At 42.9% G+C, this 18,828-nt stretch overlaps 1 long non-coding RNA gene across 4 annotated transcripts in view; it reads left to right on the plus strand.

Annotated features, from left to right (window-relative positions):
- LOC130597330 (uncharacterized) overlaps positions 1 to 18,828 on the plus strand; it is a 57,581-nt gene that overhangs the window by 24,933 nt on the left and 13,820 nt on the right. For all 4 annotated transcript variants that reach the window (XR_008971726.1, XR_008971727.1, XR_008971728.1 and 1 more), the window contains one exon: positions 929 to 995. This is a non-coding gene — a long non-coding RNA (uncharacterized LOC130597330). The remainder of the gene's footprint in view (positions 1 to 928; positions 996 to 18,828) is intronic.

The raw sequence follows: 18,828 nt of genomic DNA on the forward strand, positions 1-18,828 counted from the left end.
GGGGGAAGAAAACAGAATAGTTTATTGTTATAGGAACTTAAGTGTGGTGTGATCACATTTACATGTGTATACTGTGTAATTTAGTGATAGCTACTAATTTTAATGTGCCTTTAAATTTTTTTTTGTCCTTAGTTAAAAAGTGAACAGAAATGGAAAACCCTCAGGAGTAGCCACTTTCTCCTTTCATACTGTGTAAGCATATGAATTAGCTTTGGAATTAATTATTTGGTAGCTCATCCTACAGTTTGCTCTTATAGATCATCTAGAAAAGTTCACTTTTTAATATCATCTACTCCTTTTGGTACAGTTTTCCTATTTTTTTCCTCCCTTTTATTTGGAACACTTCAGTGTTGCCTCTCCCCTGTCCTTCCCCCTGCACTCTTTTGCTTTCCTTTTAAGTATGTTCTTGTTTTGAATTGGAAGGAAACATTAATGAGAAGACCACACACAAACATTCTCCTCCGTGCTGTCACCACTACTCCCTTTTTTTAGGGATAATTTCTTCATTTATATAACGCTTTTTAGTCCTGCAACACTCTACAAATGGGGTAGATCGATTATATCACCTAACACCTAAACATGCAGCTGATTAATGGTGCAGAGTGAGGTTTTACCACACTTCAGACTGGGAAGAAACACATTTCTGATTACAACAGTAATTTGGAAACGGTACAGTCTAATTACTCAAACTGGAATTTGCCTGAATTAGCCTTACTCTTAAGTGCCCTGTGAATTTCCATCCTGCTGGCACTGTTACTTCTGTATCATAGAATCATAGAATAGTTAGGGTTGGAAAGGACCTTAAGATCATCTAGTTCCAACCCCCCTGCATCTTTGATAGTTCTTGAACCTCAGTTGAACATCCCCAGTGATACCTCTGTTGTTCTGAGTATATCTTGACACTGATGTTGTGTCTCCTCTGTTGCAGGAAAGAGCCACCTACTCAGCTCAGTTAGGCTGCCTGCAGTGCTTAACCGTGGCCAAAGTTCACTGAGGTCAGTTTAAATAAACCCAGACCAAACCTATAAGATTTCTGGGGCATATGGATCAAGTTCTCAGTATCCTGAAACTCTCCTGTCACGGCTCAGAGTTCACCCACTGCTGCTTAGCTTACAGGCTTTGCTATGCAGACACAGATAGTAGGAAACTATTTACTTGATTGCTGGGTATTAATCATGTTACCACAGAACTGCCACTGAATAAACTGACTTGAATACAAAACATAATAGTTTAGTTGTAATTACTGAAGTGGTGGTGTAATTAGAGATGTTCATGTAACAGCCCTTGCACTAAGGAGCTTCAGATGTGGTTCAGACACTATCCCACTTGTGTCTGTCAGATGTGCCAAAAGCTATTGTTGGTTACACTGAGGTAAAGTTAGATGGCTGTCACTCTGCTGTTGATTTACACTGGTGTGTCTGAAAGAAGAGCTTATTTCTATGCTTTTTAGGAATTGAAAACATTACTTAAGGCAAATAATTACTCTGTTGGACACTTGAATACTGGTGGCTGTGGTTTGGTTGGGCTGCAGCTAAACCTAACTGTGATTCCAGACCATCTGAAGCCTCTCTGAGCTGGTGCTGTTGTTCCACCCTGCCTTCATTACACTGGCACAGGAGCTTCTCTCATGCTAATCTAAGTAGGTTCAAGAACCTAAACCTGCAGAAAAGCTTTTGTGTTTGCAGCTCACTCACTTAAAATATCTTACTGTGGGATTTGACAAATGCCAGTTCTAAGTACAAGGAAGCGGACAGGGATGTACGATGTGGTGGTGAGAAAGGCAGGCCAAGAGCAGTGCTAGGTGAGAAGGGCTGGAAAGGTCACAGAGCTGTAGTCTGTGTTAAAAAACAGTAGTGCTTATGATCTCATTCCCAACTATGTGTGGGGCTTTCTGGTTTTGTTTTCACACTGAAGGACCAGTTTGATTCCTGAAAATCAGACCTTTTGTTCCAAACTTTTTAGCCCTGCTGGCATTAGGAAGGAAAGCTTGAAAATGTGTCCTAAACACAATGTGGCTCCGTTGGCTAAGACCTCACAAGAGTTCCAAAAGTACAGTTCCAGTAGAAAAGATACCCTTTTTTTCCCTGACCTGGCTGCTAATGTCATGCTTCTTAAACCAATCCCCTGGTATTTTTGGAATGTGAGTTGTGGTTATTTATTTTTAATGTCCTGAGCTGGCTAAAGGGGAGTAGAGGAAGGAACCACAGAGGCAGCTGAATGGCACAAAAGATTTGTTTCACTGTAGGCTCTGCTTGTGCAGCGTGTGTGTGAGCAGCTCTGGCTGCACACAACCCCAGTGGGGCTCTAGTGTAGGTCTGGCAATCAGCCCACGAGCCTTAATCCTGCAAATATACATCACAGGCTTCATTTTATACTCGTGAGAAGCCCAACCTAAATGAAATCCTATTAAATTGTGGGTCTAGAGCTAATTAAACATCTGCCTTTCAGTGTTTTCTGTATTATTTTAGTGAGATTACATATAGCGTATAGGTAAGTACTCATCTGAAAGATCGGCTCTATCAGGTTCTTTTAACAGACAATAGACAAAACACTTGTATTTTCCTATAATGGATCAGCAGAAAAGTGCTGATGAAAGACACCACATAATTTACCTTGTTTTACTTCTGTTTCAAAACTTCTCAAAGCAAAGTGTGAGGTACAATAGGGCAGCTGGCTCTTATCCACAGGCTCTTCAGCTCCGAAGCCTTTAAGGTGAGACATGAACAAGGCTGTGCCTTAATTATTGGTAACACCCAGCTATGCTTTTCAAAGTAATAAATGGGGGTCCTCACAAAGTCTTTTCTTAAGTAGCTAAATGCATAATCCACCAGGGATATTGTTTTAAAATTCATTTCATCTTCAGTAATTTGATCAGAGAAAGAGTTGTATTGGTCATTTCTCTTGTGTAAGAACTGTGTCGCACCTGGGGGCAAGGAACATTTATTTTCATGATTAATACCTGTGAGTTTCATGGCCTAATGAGAAAGCCCTAGATGTATGTGAAATGAAATTGCCACTTCCTACCCACCCTTCATTCATGTAAACACTTTGACTACTATCCTTCTCCATTTGAGTGCAATGGATCCTGTATTACCTACTGACACATTGGCAGCAGTATTTTTTGTGTACGTAGCTGCAATATTAAGGTATATGAGTTCCAAAACAAGTAATTTTAGGTGGACACCTGTATTTGTATAACTTTATTACACTTCTCAAAGATGAATAGGCCCAGAATTGTGAAAATGAAAGTTAATGAAATATTTTGCCCTACTTTCCCTGGCACCTAGGTAACCTGAGCAAGAAATCCAGTTCTAGGTTTTGCATTGCTATAGTAAGTCAGTCAATCTTTTCACCAGAGCCTCCTATGTGTTGAAGTTCCACCCAAAATGTACCTAAAAACAGGGGGGAAAAAACCACCTTAGAAATGGTGGAAGATATAATATCTTAATGCCTCAGCTTGAAATGATTTTGAATGGGTTTTCAATGTCGTAGCCTTTCCCCTGCCCTGGTGTAAAGGCAGTGGTACTGTACTTCATAATCTCTCACTGCAGTGTCCTCTTGCCTTTCTCCTGTGTTGACTCTTAACTCACATACTACTGTCTGCATTACATTGAAGATCCTTGGGGTGAAGGGCATATCTTAATTCCCTAAACCCCTTATACCCTTAGGGCTTTGCATAAATGCTAAAACATTCATACTTTATTTGCTGGTGTGTTTTTTTTTTTTTTACACTTGCTTTATTCCCCCCACTTCTCCTGCATAATAGTTCACTGAAAGTGGAACTTGTGGGTGAGATACAAAGAATTGAAGGGAATTCACTGGGGGAGAGGGTGTGTGTGAGGCAGGAGGACATGGAGTCCTCATAATAACCAGGGAAAGGGTGAATGATAGGTTCATCCATTGTTACAGCTACTGGTATCATTAAATACTTATACTATGGTGCCTAGAAGCCCATATGGCTAGCTAGACCCCCACTGTTAGGCAGCTAAAGAATACAGAGCATAAAGTGACTGATATCTTGCTGCACTAACAGTCTAAGCAGTGCTGCTATGGAATGTGCCGTGTAGTTGACTTTTTATTGGGTTCATTTGGTTTGGATTGGTGTGGTTTTATATGATGCACTTGTGTTCATCTCAACCTCTGTGGTGGTGAATGTCATCTTCAAAATAAGAAGTGATTGCACTTGTCCATTAGGGATGCCTTGAGAAAGGCTTTGAAGAGCTACCAGTGGCCCGTCCTCATAGCTAATCTTGTGGCACTGGGTATGTCTGGCTGCTGATGTCAGAACATGCAGGGATGCAGCTCTGCAGAGAGCAAGAGCCAGTTCAGGAACTAAGAGGCAGAACACTGGTGAGCAGCCTCAGATGGGGCTATATGGCATGGTTCAGTGCCTTGCAGAAAGAGATGAGCTAACTTTGGGTAACTAATCAGTGTTAGTTCCTCAACTGATATGCACTCAGTGACGAGTAGGCTGTGACAATGCAGCTATATTTTCACCTCGGCCCACATCCTTGTGGGCAGTATACATGTTTTGTCTGGACTGAAGTTAATTGGTCGTGTTTGTGGCAAATCCATTTACTTTACATGCTGAGCCTGGTTAAGCAAAGCAGCTGTTGTGTTAAAACCTGATTGAGCTAAGTCACTCCAGCACAAACTACAACTTAAACCATACACCATATCTATTGTCAATGTATATCAGCAGAGCTATCTTGGCCTAGCTATGCCACTAAAGAATGCTGATGGAGACACTGTCCCTTGTTTTCATTTGAGATGCTGCTGTTACAACTCATTTGAAGGTTTAATTTTCCCTGTTCAGAAGAGGAAGCACTTTAGAAACTGTGATTGTTCATACTTACTGTATCCCAAAAGAAGGATAAAGCAGCAGAGAGAAGCAACACTTTCTTTTACCAGAGAAGTGAAAGTAGCAATCTTGGTAGGATCTCTGAGGATTTTTGCCATGAGGTCAAGTCCTGAGACTGGAAGTTCAGGGTATAGTGTGGAGTTCCCCATCTGTCTCAGCATCTGAAACCTGCTGCTTGTGACCCATCACATAAGCATGGTGTGCTAGTTGCTTTCCCTCCACCCCCCAAAAAAAAGCTGCTGTAAATGGAATCATAGAATCAACCAGATTGGAAAAGACCTTTAAGATCGTCAATTCCAACCCCCAGCACTGCCAAGGCCACCACTAACCCATGGCACCAAGGGCCTCATCTGCAGTTTTTGAACATTTCCAGAGATGGTGATTTCACCACTGCTCTAAATAAAGAAGAATAAAACATTCACAGTGGTGCAAAAAGTGTAAGTGTTTAACAAACTTTATACTTAACAACTTGTGTGGTAGATCTGCCATCTACCCCCAAAACAAAGACTGGTGTTTCTGCTAATGACATGATGATTACTTTCCAGCAGGCTATGTTAGCCCCTGCTGAGCTCCAGGATGCCACAGCCAGTCTGTTACCTATGCCTGAATTCAATGCTTTAACATTTATTTCACAAGTAGTACCTGTCTGAAGGCGCCTGGATGTAGCCATAGACACATGAACTCAGCAGAATGCCTGCCTTTGGGCAGGTATGAATCACTTCCTTTGTGGTGTAGTTATCTAAGATATAAAGTAAACATGCTTACAGAACTCTCTTACTGTGTTTCCATAAGGGTTGTAATATCACGTGTGTGCGCGCATCTGAATGCACAAACATATCAAGTGAGCTTGACTTTTAAAACATCTTGTTTATTTGATGGGTAAATCCGGTATTGCCCTGTGAGTTTGGTATTGTCCTGCCTTTATTCTCCAGGGGATTTTGAAAGAGTGTCAGATACTCCTGAGCTTCGTTTGCTCATGTTGGTTTTGTTTCACTAATTCAGCTGGAGTAAGTACATTATCACTTCCCACATTCATGTGTGTGTCTCTGAATGGGTGTGTTGACCATTTTTGCCACTTCAGTGAGAAAGATGCAACCATAGCCATGCTATGTGAATGAGAATTTACCTGTTCAAAGCACTGCCTGGGAGGGTATGATTTAGCAAAGGAAATAATTCTACTATATATGCTGTCTGATTTTTAGCTCTGGTTTCTCTCTTTTCAGTGCCTTCCCAGATGTTCCCCACCCTGGAATGACTTGCCTATCATTGCTGTTCATTACTTACCAATTCAGTTTGACCTTTTGATGTGTGTGGGGTATGGTGATGCTGTGGTGGAGCTGAATTCTCTTTTCTTGGTAACTGAAAACTTGTTTTCTGAATCTACATGATTTGGGACACCAGATGGACAGAAACATTCTTTGTGGTGACTATTGTGGCAGTGAAAGACTACCTGTCTAGTTCTCAGAAGCCAGAGTAGTCATTTACAATAAGGATGGCATTTAAATATGATGGGTGCAGTAGTTTCATTCCTGTTTTACTTCACAGTCTCTCAGGAGTCTTGTCTAAGTTCACATCTACTTCTTGTTTTGCTTGCACTTCCTCATGTGTCTCATCTTTACTCATCATGACGTTGATATCATTTGACATGCTTGGTCAGCATCTGTTACTTTCCACGCTCAGGTCTCTACTCCAGAACAGTAGAAAGAGAAGGGTTCCATGGTTTTAGTGACTTGTGCCTCATGGTTTGACTGCCTTATATATGACTTACGCCTGCTCAATTCACACTGTGTTTACACTGTTCCTGGGAAGCACATTCTGATTTACTGTCTTTTTTAGCAGAAAGCTGGATATGAACACTTGTAAAGCATTTGGTCCTCTGGGGTTTGTTCTCATGTTCTGTCTGTCCCAGCCTTGAGAGTAGCATATGAAGCATCCTGAGTCTATTATTGCCTCACTTCTGTTTTCTGTATTTGTTTGAAGATCTTTTTTAGGTACTACATCTTCATGCTGCCACACTGCTGTCAGAAGCTAAGTATGACCCTCCTGTTAATTTCTTTTACTGCCTGTATTCTAAAACCATAGCATAGTAATTCTTGTATCACATGGTTGGAAGTATTTTGCACACCTCTTTCTATTTAATTCTGTGTAGTGGGCATGGAAAAAGAAGTGCTTGTGCGTCAAACTGGAGTTGAGTTGTACTGACCTGCCCTGACTGTGCCTGTGAGCCCTGGCTGAGCCCAGGTAATAAGCTTCTAAAAGTGTAATTTTATGACTTCTTCCTCCTGCACCATGAGTAGCCAAGTGTTCACATTCAAGCAGTGCTGCAGCAGCTGCCCATTCAGTTTGGATGAATATGTTTTCTCACATTGCTACTGTCCATCTCCTGGGAAGGAGGGCCTACATTCTGCTTTTCTGAACACCCCTTTTCACGTGGCAGCATCCTGGGGTTGATATCCTTGTTCAGCAGCTCCTTAGGAAGGCTCTGCTGCACTGAATTAGCGATGTCTGTAGTGCAATTTTGCCTGTCATTCACACCAGGAATTTATCTGCATCCGAGAGGCTCAAATAAATGTTAACAAACCTTAATAACCCCTGACCCCAGCTGCATTCTTTGCTGTGGAATCTTCTGAGTTGCTTTTCAGGTTCAGCTTGTAGCTCCTGCAGTAAAAGCAAGGATGGGCTGTGTGTAGTTCTGCAGCTGTTTCCAGTTTCAACTTGTTTAACTCTACCATGCTAGTGCCTTTTAGCAGACATCTGAAGATCCAGCTGTGCTCTGCACCCCTTCTGCCAAGCTGTCTCCTGTGCCTGTACACCAGAATATCATCAGTTTTGTTTCCGAGGCTCAGAAATGCTCTTGATTGCTTTTGCTGATAACATTAATATTCCTCTGTGGCAAGTTGGGTCCCATACAACTTTCTTTGCCATCTGCATTCACGGGCTCATGTTCACCGTGCAGTAAGGTAACTCATTCTTCCACAGTAACTTGTGCCTGTGTCTGGCTTTGGCAATGAAAAATGAGACTGACTGCTCCTTCCAATTTGGGTAGTATTTCTTGATGAATGCTTTTCAGTGGCTTTGCAAAATCTGTATCCATGCAAAAGTGCAATTTACCCATCTCTTCAATAGCATCATGCTGCTTATTCAGCTTGTGGGGTCTGTGACTTTAGCAAGGATGCCTTCTTCAGCATTCATTTTATTGCAGGTTCTGCATTGGCTGGATTGTTCTAGTTGTTTTGAGGTATAACATTCCTGGAAGGCATCCAGGTATCTCAGAAACATCTTGGTGATGTCAGTCCTCCCTGAGCTTGGTTTTTTTTTCAGTGTGCATGTGTATTGCTGCTGATGTCTTCAAAGATGCTTATATTCCACTTATAATTGCAAAAATATGGTTCATCTGCTCCCCAACCTTTTGGGGGACCCAGATTTTGACCTATACAGGCCTTTACTGTTGGCTTACAACAAGACTTGTGTGTCTGCTCAAACTGAGCACAGCAGGAATCTGAATCCTGAGATGCTTGAATTTGAGATCCCCAGGACAGTGAGAAGAGCGTGCAGAAAGCTCACTGCCCTGGACTTCAAAAGAGCAGACTTTGGCCTCTTCAGGAACCTGCTTCGGAAGGTTCCATGGGATACAGCCCTAGGGGGCAGAGGGGCCCAAGACTGTTGGTTGATATTCAAGGATCACCTGCTACAAGCTCAGGAGTGCTGCATCCCAACCAGAAGGAAGTGCAGCAGGAGGGCCAGGAGACCTCCTTGGATGGATAAGGAGCTGCTGAGGAAAATTCAAATGAAAAAAGAGGCTTATAATAAGTGGAAGCAAGGACAGGTGGCATGGGAAGAGTACAGGGATGTTGTCCGGGAAGCTAGGGACCAGGTTAGGAAAGCCAAGGCCCAGTTAGAATTAAACTTAGCTAGAGATGTGAAAGATAACAGGAAGGGATTCTTTAGGTAAAATGAGACTAAAAGACAGACTAGAGACAACATGGGCCCTCTCCTGAAGCTATCAGGAGAACTGGATACCCTGGATTTGGAGAAGGCTGAGGTTCTGAATGACTTCTTTGCCTCGGTCTTCACTGGAAAAGGCTCTGACCAAACCACCCAAGTCTTGGAAGGCAGACGCAGAGACTGTGAGAGTGAAGACCTTGCGCCCACTGTAGGAGAGGATCTGGTTCGAGACCAACTTGCACAAGTCCGTGAGTCCTGATGAGATCCACCTGCGGGTCCTGAAGGAGCTGGTGAATGAAGTTGCGAAGCCGCTGGCCATCATATTTGAGAAATCCTGGCAGTCAGGTGAAGTTCCCGATGACTGGAAAAAGGGAAATATAACCCCCATTTTCCAGAAGGGGAAAATGGATGACCCGGGGAATTACAGAGCAGTCAGTCTCACCTCTGTGCCTGGCAAAATCTTGGAGCAGATTCTCCTGGATGCCATGCTAAGGCACATGAAAATCAACAAGGTGCTTGGTGACAGCCAGCATGGCTTCACTAAGGGGAAATCCTGCCTGACCAATGTGGTGGCCTTCTATGATGGGGCTACAGAACTGATGGACAGGGGTAGAGCAGTTGATGTCATCTACCTGGACTTGTGCAAAGCGTTCGACACTGTCCCACACGACATCCTTGTCTCTAAATTGGAGAGACATCAATTTGATGGATGGACCACTTGGTGGATAAAGAACTGGCTGGATGGCTGCACACAAAGAGTTGTCAATGGCTCAGTGTCCGGCTGGAAACCAGTAATGAGTGGTGTCCCTCAGGGATCGGTGTTGGGACCGGTCATGTTCAACATCTTCGTCGCTGCCATGGACAGTGGGATTGAGTGCACCCTCAGCAAGTTTGCCGATGACACCAAGCTGTATGGTTCGGTTGATACACTGGAGGGAAGGAATGCCATCCAGAGGGACCTCAGCACGCTTGTGAGGTGGGCTGATGCCAACCTCATGAAGTTTAACCATGCCAAGTGCAAGGTCCTACACCTGGGTCAGAGCAATCCCAGGCACAGCTACAGGTTGGGCAGAGAAGAGATTCAGAGCAGCCCTGCGGAGAAGGACTTGGGGGTGTTGGTTGATGAGAAAATGAACATGGGCCGGCTTCAGTGTGCGCTCGCAGCCCAGAAAGCAACCGTATCCTGGGCTGCATCAAAAGGAGCGTGACCAGAAGGTCGAAGGAGGTGATCCTGCCCCTCTACTCTGCTCTTGTGAGACCTCACCTGGAGTATTGTGTGCAGTTCTGGTGTCCTCAACATAAAAAGGACATGGAACTGTTGTTCAGAGAGTCCAGAGAAGGGCCACGAGGATGATCAGGGACTGGAGCACCTCCCATATGAAGACAGGCTGAGAAAGTTGGGGCTGTTCAGCCTGGAGAAGAGAAGGCTGCGTGGAGACCTCAGAGCAGCCTTCCAGTATCTGAAGGGGGCCTATAGGGATGCTGGAGAGGGGCTCTTTATTAGGGACTGTAGTGATAGGACAAGGGGTAATGGGTTAAAACTTAAACAGGGGAAGTTTAGATTGGATATAAGGAAGAAGTTCTTTCCTGTTAGGGTGGTGAGGCACTGGAATGGGTTGCCCAGGGAGGTTGTGGATGCTTCATCCCTGGCAGTGTTCAAGATCAGGTTGGACGAGGCCTTGGGTGATACGATTTAGGGTAAGGTGTCCCTGCCCATGGCAGGGGGGTTGGAACTGGATGATCTTAAGGTCCTTTCCAACCCTAACTATTCTATGATTCTAATTTCCTCAGGGAGTACCAGTAAGTTGCTGATGGCTCCAGGGACTTTCCCTTACTACTTGTTTCCTTGCATGAGGAAATTAGTCTGAATGCTGAACCGCTCTGACGCTGGAGTGAAACTCTTGCTTGATGCCGTTGATAGCAGGGGACCGTCTTTGTGCAGATAGCCACGATGCTGAAATACAACCAATGACTATACGTTTCATGCCTGGCCGGTTTAGGAGACTGGTTCTGTCTGGAGCCTTCCCCAGATGTGCTTGTGGAACAGCTTGCATCCAGGCAGCTGCATGTCTTTGGCTGTTGCAGTGCTGAACATCACAAAATCAGAAGGCTCTGAAGAATCTGTAAGAGGACAGGCCTCTCCCAGGATGAGTGTTGCTGTATTTACAACTTGTTTAGGTGGAACAGTGCCTTCTGAGCTGTGAGTTTTTAGCCTGGTGATCATTCTCCTTAGTCTGTTTTCAGAATGGCATAGTGGTGGTACTGCTGTGTCATTTCAATTTTGCTTTTGTGGACTCTGTTTTCCTCTTTTGCATAACACTGGGGAAGTTCTTGTAGCTTAGTACTTTTACTGCTGACCTATAAGCAATTTGGTGTTGCTTTCTTTTTGTGCACTGTTGCTTTATCCTTGACTGCTATAATATTTCAGGCTTTTCAAGTCACTTAACCGTGCTGGTTTGCATCACACTAATATAGCATACATCCAAAAGTTAAAAGCAATTGGTTTGAGAGAATTTTGAGAGTGTTAGGAAAGTTTCAAGGCCTCCAAAAAGTAGAAAAAACAGAGTCAAAACTGCTCAAGAGAAGTTGAATTCAGACTTCTTGTTAATAACGAGTACGATGTAAATTTTAATTGAAACAGATGTTTTGGGTCCTTCTTGACATTGCATCCTAAAGGTAAGTAAACAGACAATGATAATTATGCATATGTATAGACACTCTAGTTTTGCTGTTAGTTTGCCTAACATAATAGAGTAATTCTGTGGTAAATTCAGGTTATTAGCCTGTTTTCAGGGCAGCATTAATTTGCTTTAGTCATGTGAAAAGATTAAAGAACCTCAAGCTTTGAAACCATGCTTTGCTTCCACAGCTCATGAACAAGAGAAATCTTATGGTAGGGTAGATTTGGATGTGGTCATGTAATTAAAGACTGATTCAGAATGCCCCAAAGGGCCAAACTCAAGGAATGTTCATCTTAAGGTTTCTTAACCTTTTAAAGCTTAAAGTTGGCAAACTAAAAGATTAAACTCGTGTAGGTTTTGATGACTAATTTCCCATGTTTTGAACACAACTCTGGCAAGCTTTGTTCACTAGCTTCAGCTGAAAGAATGGAACTTCAGCTCTCACTGCAGTCTTCTCACTCTTTTGAACTCATGTTTTGAGCATCATAACTCTTTAGGTCCGCTTTATGGGTATTCACCGTTTGCATTAATAAAACAGCTGCAGCAAACTGGGAGCCTGGAAGCAGGATGGGATGCTCTGTTTGCAGGAGTTTTATAGATACTTTCTGACAGTCTAGGTAAGACATACGGGTATTGAAGTCCATTCTAAAGTCCAGATGGAAAGCATGCGGGTGCTCCAGTCCCCACCCAAAGACATGATGCTGACAAGACATGCAGGGTGCACTAATTCTTCCCTTTAAGAAGAGTGATCAGGATGGGTTGGCAACCTCTTCCAGAACTGGGAGACTTCTGTTCAAGTTTGCCTACCAGATCTCTGCTGAGAGCATCGTTGCTCAGTGGGAACCCTGAGTAGAAGAGCTCTTTGTAGATTTTAATCTGCAACTGGGATCTCTCAAGCCAGTGGTTAAAACCCAATGAAGACAGTTGGCTTGCAGCTTGAATTCAATTATGTTTCTTTTATCTAGAGACAGAGGATTCAGTATGTCACATCAGGCTGACAGAAAAGGGAAGTGAATTATCACAGGCCCTAGAACTGTTGTTGGGGAAGGAAAAGATTTGTAGATGCTGGTTAACATACTTTGACAAGTGTTTGCCAAAGCCATTCATTACATCTGCCTCTGCATTAGAAAGGGCACAATATTTAATTTTCCATTTCCTTTCACAAATAGAAAATTAATTGCAGAGACTTGCAGAAAGTGCAGATATAACTCGTTCTGTATTGTTAAGGCTGTCTGTGATAAATTTATCAAGCTTAGACAAAAAGTACTCTGAAATCACAATGGATCCATCTTAATTAATGTTCCTTAAGTGACAGGTACCTGGTCGGAAAGGGGAGGTAAAAGCAGATAGTTTTTTTTTTTCCAGAATTGCAGTACTAGTGGTCTCTGGTTATAGAATAAGCTGGAAAATACAAACTATGCTTTGATTTGAGCCTGGTTAGTGCCTTCTGGAAATCAAAGTCCTGTTGCAAATTAATTATTCCAGTGTATCTGTAAGAAAAGGTACTGGGCTGCTATGTCCACGAGATAATGGTTATCTCACTGTTGACTAGTGATGTAGTCAAGCAGTTAATGGACTCACCTTCACCCCATATAAAGTCCGTCTCAGTAATACAGTTATGACATATGCTGTTTATAGAACTCTGCAGCCATAAAACTATCTTATAATTGTTATCCATCCTTCGTCCTATTTGCTGATACAGCTTATCTCTGCTGGTGCCATGCTGTGCGCTGAGCGGGGCTGTAGAGACTGCCCTTAATGGCAGTGGAAAGCAGAGGGTGAACAGAAAAGGCGACAGTTTACAGAAAGAAACTGCAAACTGGAGGAGGTCAGGGACATGTGGATGGTACTGCAATGTGCTCAGTTGCCTTGGCAAGAATATACCACAAGGCATGAAGATAAGGAAAGAAATGGAAAGTACTGGACTTGAGGGTGTAGGCAGCTGGACTTGCTGATGGATACCTGAGCACCAGGAAGAGTTTTCAACAAGCTTATATCTCACTCTGGTTTCCTCTGGATTCAGGTTGTGCCCTGGCCATAGACTCCATGTAGGAAGAGAGCAAATCCACCAGGAGCCTGAGGCTCTCAGGCCTTAGATGGCTGCTTCCCCAGGACTGAACAAGGTTTGGGTGAAGCACTCTGGTAAGCACCAGTGTTCACTGCAAACCTACAGTAAAACACTCCCTGTAAAGACAGGCTTGATACATGGCTTGAGATCTAAGGTTGTTAAGTTCTGATTTAACTGTTGTATTGTTATATGCAGCCTCAGCTGCTGCTTGAGAGCTGGAAAAGGTTTCAGAGGCTGCCTGCTTTTAGAGCTACATGTTACAGGCCTTGCATTCAGCTCTTAGGTTATAAAGCATTTTAAACTTCAGGTTTTCCCCATGTGCTTTTCAGACACCATCCTCTGACCTACACTTCACCCCTTCCTGCGCTTCTTTCTCCCACCTCTCTGAATTTTTGGAGAGCTGAGATCAGCCCTTTATTTTTGCCAGTAGCTTTTAGGTTCAGATTTTAACAGCAAATTGAACTTAATGCAGTTTCTCTCTGTTTTTCTTTATGTGTTTGCCAAGAAACTCAGCCTTTCAAAGAAGAGCAACCTGCAAAAGCCAGTGTCAGCCTATTTCTGTAGCAGGTTCAAATAGTTGCAGAGTTCCTCTAGTTTTTCTGTGAAGCTATGCAGATAGGAAACATTCCTCCCTCAGCCTGAGCATGTACAGACCTCTCGCTGGAGGAGCATGATGGAATTTGTGTGATGCGCAGTAACTCGTTCCAGTCGCAAGTGTCGTGAACAGCAAAACTCTGTTACAGTTTTCACCAGGCAAGCCTCCCATAGTTTAAACTTCACAATGTAGATGGTTTGGTTCTCCTGAAATGGCATCTGGTTTACTTTGTTCCTCGTGGGTTTAGTAGTGCAGGGATCTGTCTAAATCGGTGAGTTAAAAGCAACCTGGTGCAGAATAACTAGTTGTGCTTTTTGCTTTGATCTGCAGGCTGATGTGTAAATGTAAAGCTATCCTTCCTGCAGTCTACAACGGCATTGCTACTGATGCCACTGGAAGGAGTTCACAAAGATGTCTTGGTGCACTTACTATTTCAGTGATAATCCTATTTCCTCTCTGTTTAGAGCCTCTTTACAGCCCTGTTCTGTAGGAAAATATGCCGTCTGTTAGGACCACTGTATTTTTGCCTTCTGTTTCTTTTCCTTTCTCTCTTTGCTGTTCACCACTGTCCCATATCGTCAGCTATTACGCTCTCAGCAGAGCATCTGATTCTCACCTCTTCTGTGCCATCGTTAGGCTTCGGTACTAACCTCCCAATGGAGGTAAGAGACTTTTTCTTGGTTGTTATTTGAGATTCTAACTCGGGTAGGTTTCACTGCCTTGGTTAAAACTCTGGGCATGAACTGAAGGTTCTCTTTCATAGTCAAAGAACAGAAAGCAAGTTCAGATATCATGGGATTGGGATATGCTGTTCAGGCTCAAAAATACACCAAGTATTTGTATCCAAATGGAGTTCCTGGCTTTGAATTTAGCACATCAGTGATGTATGGGCTTAGATTTATGATGCCTCAGCCTTATTATTCTCCTGCACTTTTGGTAGTGGTTTTGTTACTGCTCTCTTATTGAGAGTAGAGCTTGAGGTTTAGTCACATGTGACTTTGACCTCTGCCAGTATCATTCCTAGATTAGATTAGAGATTAGGTTTGTCACCAGTGGTTTCATTCCATATTTCTGGCTCCACATATTTGAGCCTACTGACTGTCAACCTCTGAGATCAGTTTCAAATCTACTGCATTCAGCAAAGGCAAACCTGTGGCTGATTCTGTGTCATCTAGGCAGTTGCTCCCTTTACAACAGTTAGGCAGAGTTTTCTGGTATATACATTCCCCTCTATTCCAAAGTCCTTTCCCTCTATTGTGACTTAGACAGTGGAAGATGAATAGAGAAAAGAACTTGGAAATCCATGAGGAGTTGAATATTTTTGTCAGGTGGTTGTGGAGCTGCTTCTCCATCAGTTTCTAAATCAGTTTCCCAAATCTTTGTCTTAAACCTTTGCTTAAATCCAGTAAGTTTTCTATGTCAGTTACGTTATGATAAATCTCAATACCCATATCTAGTGTTTCAAGCTTTCAAAACCTTGATACTTCTTAAAGACTATTAAGAAACAGAATAATGATCTGCTTGAGTAGTATGTATGTGTCTGACTTCTGTTGCTTGGATTTGTGGATGAAGGATACAGTTTTGGATCAGAGGTACAGATGTAAGGATACAAGGCTAAGTTAATTAATAGAATTGGTATGTATCATACAACAAGGTGAGTTCACATAAGCTATGACTCAGCATATGAAACATCTAGATAACCTTAAGCAATGGACTGATTTCGATTATATCTTTATCAGAGTTACATTGAGTAGAGGCACTGAGTAGAAGCAACAGCATGTAACTCCTGTGACACAGATTTCACAAACTAAATAATTAATAATTTAATATTATGCATTATTTTAAGAGGTAGAGCAGTGTAATAGATACTCTGTGGTCTTTTCCCTGTGCACTGAAATACTCAGTACTTGCAGCGAACCTTTAATGACTGGCCCATATCCCACAGATGGTCCGCTTAAATTGAAGAAGAGTCAAAGAAATTGTGAATGCAAATTTACCTACAGCATAAAATAGGTTGCATAAGTAAGGTTTTATGTTTTCTATTAGTTAACTCATCTCAGAGATGCTCTCTTAGGCTGGTATGTGTGCGTAAATGTGAGAGGGCATAAAAGTTTAAATGCCCTGTTCCCACATTGCCCAACCTTATCCTTCATAGGAATAACTGAAAGGGATTAATATCCCTTAGCAATGCAGAGCTGTGGTGAGGGACCCTCTCCTGGGTCCCTCCATGCAGGCTGATCAGCTTCAAGCAAAAGTAGCCAGTCCAGCTTAGCTGGTTCAAACATCTGGCTTAAACTCACACAGCTGTTTTTGTCTGAGGTGCATTAAAACAACGTGAACGTCTGATCTATTTTTGCTGGCAGAGGAGTGGATGGGGATGAACAGTTCACAGCAGCACTGTCCTTGGTTGGGTTGTGAAGAATTTGTCTGTTGGTGACCTAACTGTCTTCACAGGGTCTTTTGTGACACAGTGAAAGCACTACCTGTTGTGTGTCGACACGGCTGAACACAGAGAAATAGATCTACATTAGTCACAGCCACATCTGCAGGGGGGAAGATATTTCTGCATTGGACAGCTGTGCTGTTAAAGACAAAAGTGAGAGCTCACTTCCTCTCACTCTAAAGTTAACCCCTCGTTCCCAGTGCTGCAGCTAGCTGGTTCAAGCTGTTCTCAGTAGATTATCTGCGGAATCCTCTTCTCTTCTGTGGTTAGCTTTCAACTTTACAAGTAGCTTTGACAAACAAGCTGTCACAAAAGTAGCAGAGGGCCCAGGAGTTTTTCCGATGTATTAAGCTGACTTGGAACATAGCAGGACAAGATATACAGAGAACAGAGGAGGCCATCAGGCTGTGTGTGTTTGCTGTGAGCGAGGAGACAAGTTTTCCCATAGCCTTTTCTTTTCTGAAGACAACAGGAATATGCAAGAAGCTCCTGATTTTGGAGATTACTATTTTACCAGGATACACTTCCCTCTACAGATGACCAGAATAAAGGGGGAGATTGGTGAAGATTTATTTATCCCAAAGGACAGAACAAGTTTCTGCTGTTCCACAACCCATCATATTTCACCCAGCCACGTTTGCTTTCTTCCATTTCATAGAAGGGATGCATTTCACACTGACCTGTGTTCCAAGCAACTGTATTTGATGGGATTGATTATTTGTAAATGAACTGTTTTCTATTCCACAGCTAAAGCTCAGAATGCCATTTTTTCATCTTGGAAAGACTCAGCCAGGAAATGAAAGCTTATGGTACAGAATACCTTTCTTGGAACCTTGACTGTTTAAGTAACTCTTCTGTAGAGCACTTCAAATACACCAAGGTACCAAGTCTAATGTAAGCCATGGAGGAAGTTTATGCAGAGCTACTTACTAATTTGACATTTGCATCAGGGCTCAGTGTGCTTCAGCCACAATGTATCATTGGAGAAGCACAATTAAGTATGTGGTGTGATTGCATGTTCTTAATGTTGCTGTGTTTGCAGCAGGACTGGGGGTGAATTTCTGAACCTGGGTTCAGAAAGGAGTTGTAGCCTTTCCTAGGTATGTACCTCCACTGAAGCTATAGGAAAAGGTGGAATAAGACACAGTACTGGACTGAAATGAAATACGTATCTATATCAGTACACAGCAGCCCCCAGGATAAAGGAAGTTGTGTTCCAGTTGGTGCATGCAGCAGCATCCTGTTGTGGAGAGAAGTGGTGACCACACTTCTGCCTTTTGGGCTAGCTGTCCTCAGGTATTTTCCACCAGAATCCATCTTCAAAATGCCTCTTGTCTTCTTCCAGCCTGCTCTGAAGTCTCCTTTGTCTTCAGGTTGGTTAGTCTTCACCAAGTTCTCCCAGTTTCAGGACAGTTGGCAATCCCCTGGAACTGAGGAAGGCCGAAATCATGACTTTGCAAGCATTTTTATGAGAAACTTTATTTATTCCTACCGTGTGTGTCCAGTAGACATAAGTTACATACAAGCAATGAAGAAAAGGTACTCTGAAGAAGTGCATTGTTTCCTTTTTCATTGTTTAAAAGTAGTTGCTGTAACTGAGACTTTCAAAATCACTTACACCATTGTGGGGTCACCTCAAGGGTTTTTGGTGTCCAGACATATTTTTCTTTAAAACCTCCGGTTTTTCAGAAGATGGATGCTTAGCACAGTTTTGTTTGTGATCTTAGAAAAATGAGATCTTCTCAATCACTGATCACTATATTCAGTTGCTGCTGTTTTTCTCCCTGCTGTTAGTAAACTTCATGTAATGTGGACTAATTGTGCCTCAATAGCCAAAAACATCATTATTAGCTTCAGTATCAGTTTCCTGTAGTTGTCACAAAAGCAACAAGTTTTGTTTTATGCTGTGGGTAAAGAACAGGGATCACAGGGTCTGTTTATGGAGGGGGTGAAGGTAAGAGAGGACCTTCTGGCCCTGGTTGTGTGTGACACTGATGCCTTAGCAGCAGAACTGCAGGTGGTGGGGCAGTACTTTAAGAAACCAGGATGAATAAGTGGGGAGGAGAAGCTGGAAGCTCAGAACAAGGCTTGTGAAGCTGAGGTAATGGAACAAGGGGGGATGTCAGAGGAATTCAAAGAGGAGAGTGAAATGGCTGGGGTAAAAGGCAAGGTAAAAGGCACCTTTGTCATCAGCATGGGGTGGAAAGGATCAAGAAGAGCCTTGAAGGGAGAGGG

Source organism: Pezoporus wallicus, unplaced genomic scaffold (genome assembly GCF_028554395.1).
Source record: "Pezoporus wallicus isolate ANWC-B61680 ecotype Strahan unplaced genomic scaffold, APGP_CSIRO_Pwel_v1 contig_6714, whole genome shotgun sequence".
NCBI classification, from domain to species: Eukaryota; Metazoa; Chordata; class Aves; order Psittaciformes; family Psittacidae; genus Pezoporus; species Pezoporus wallicus.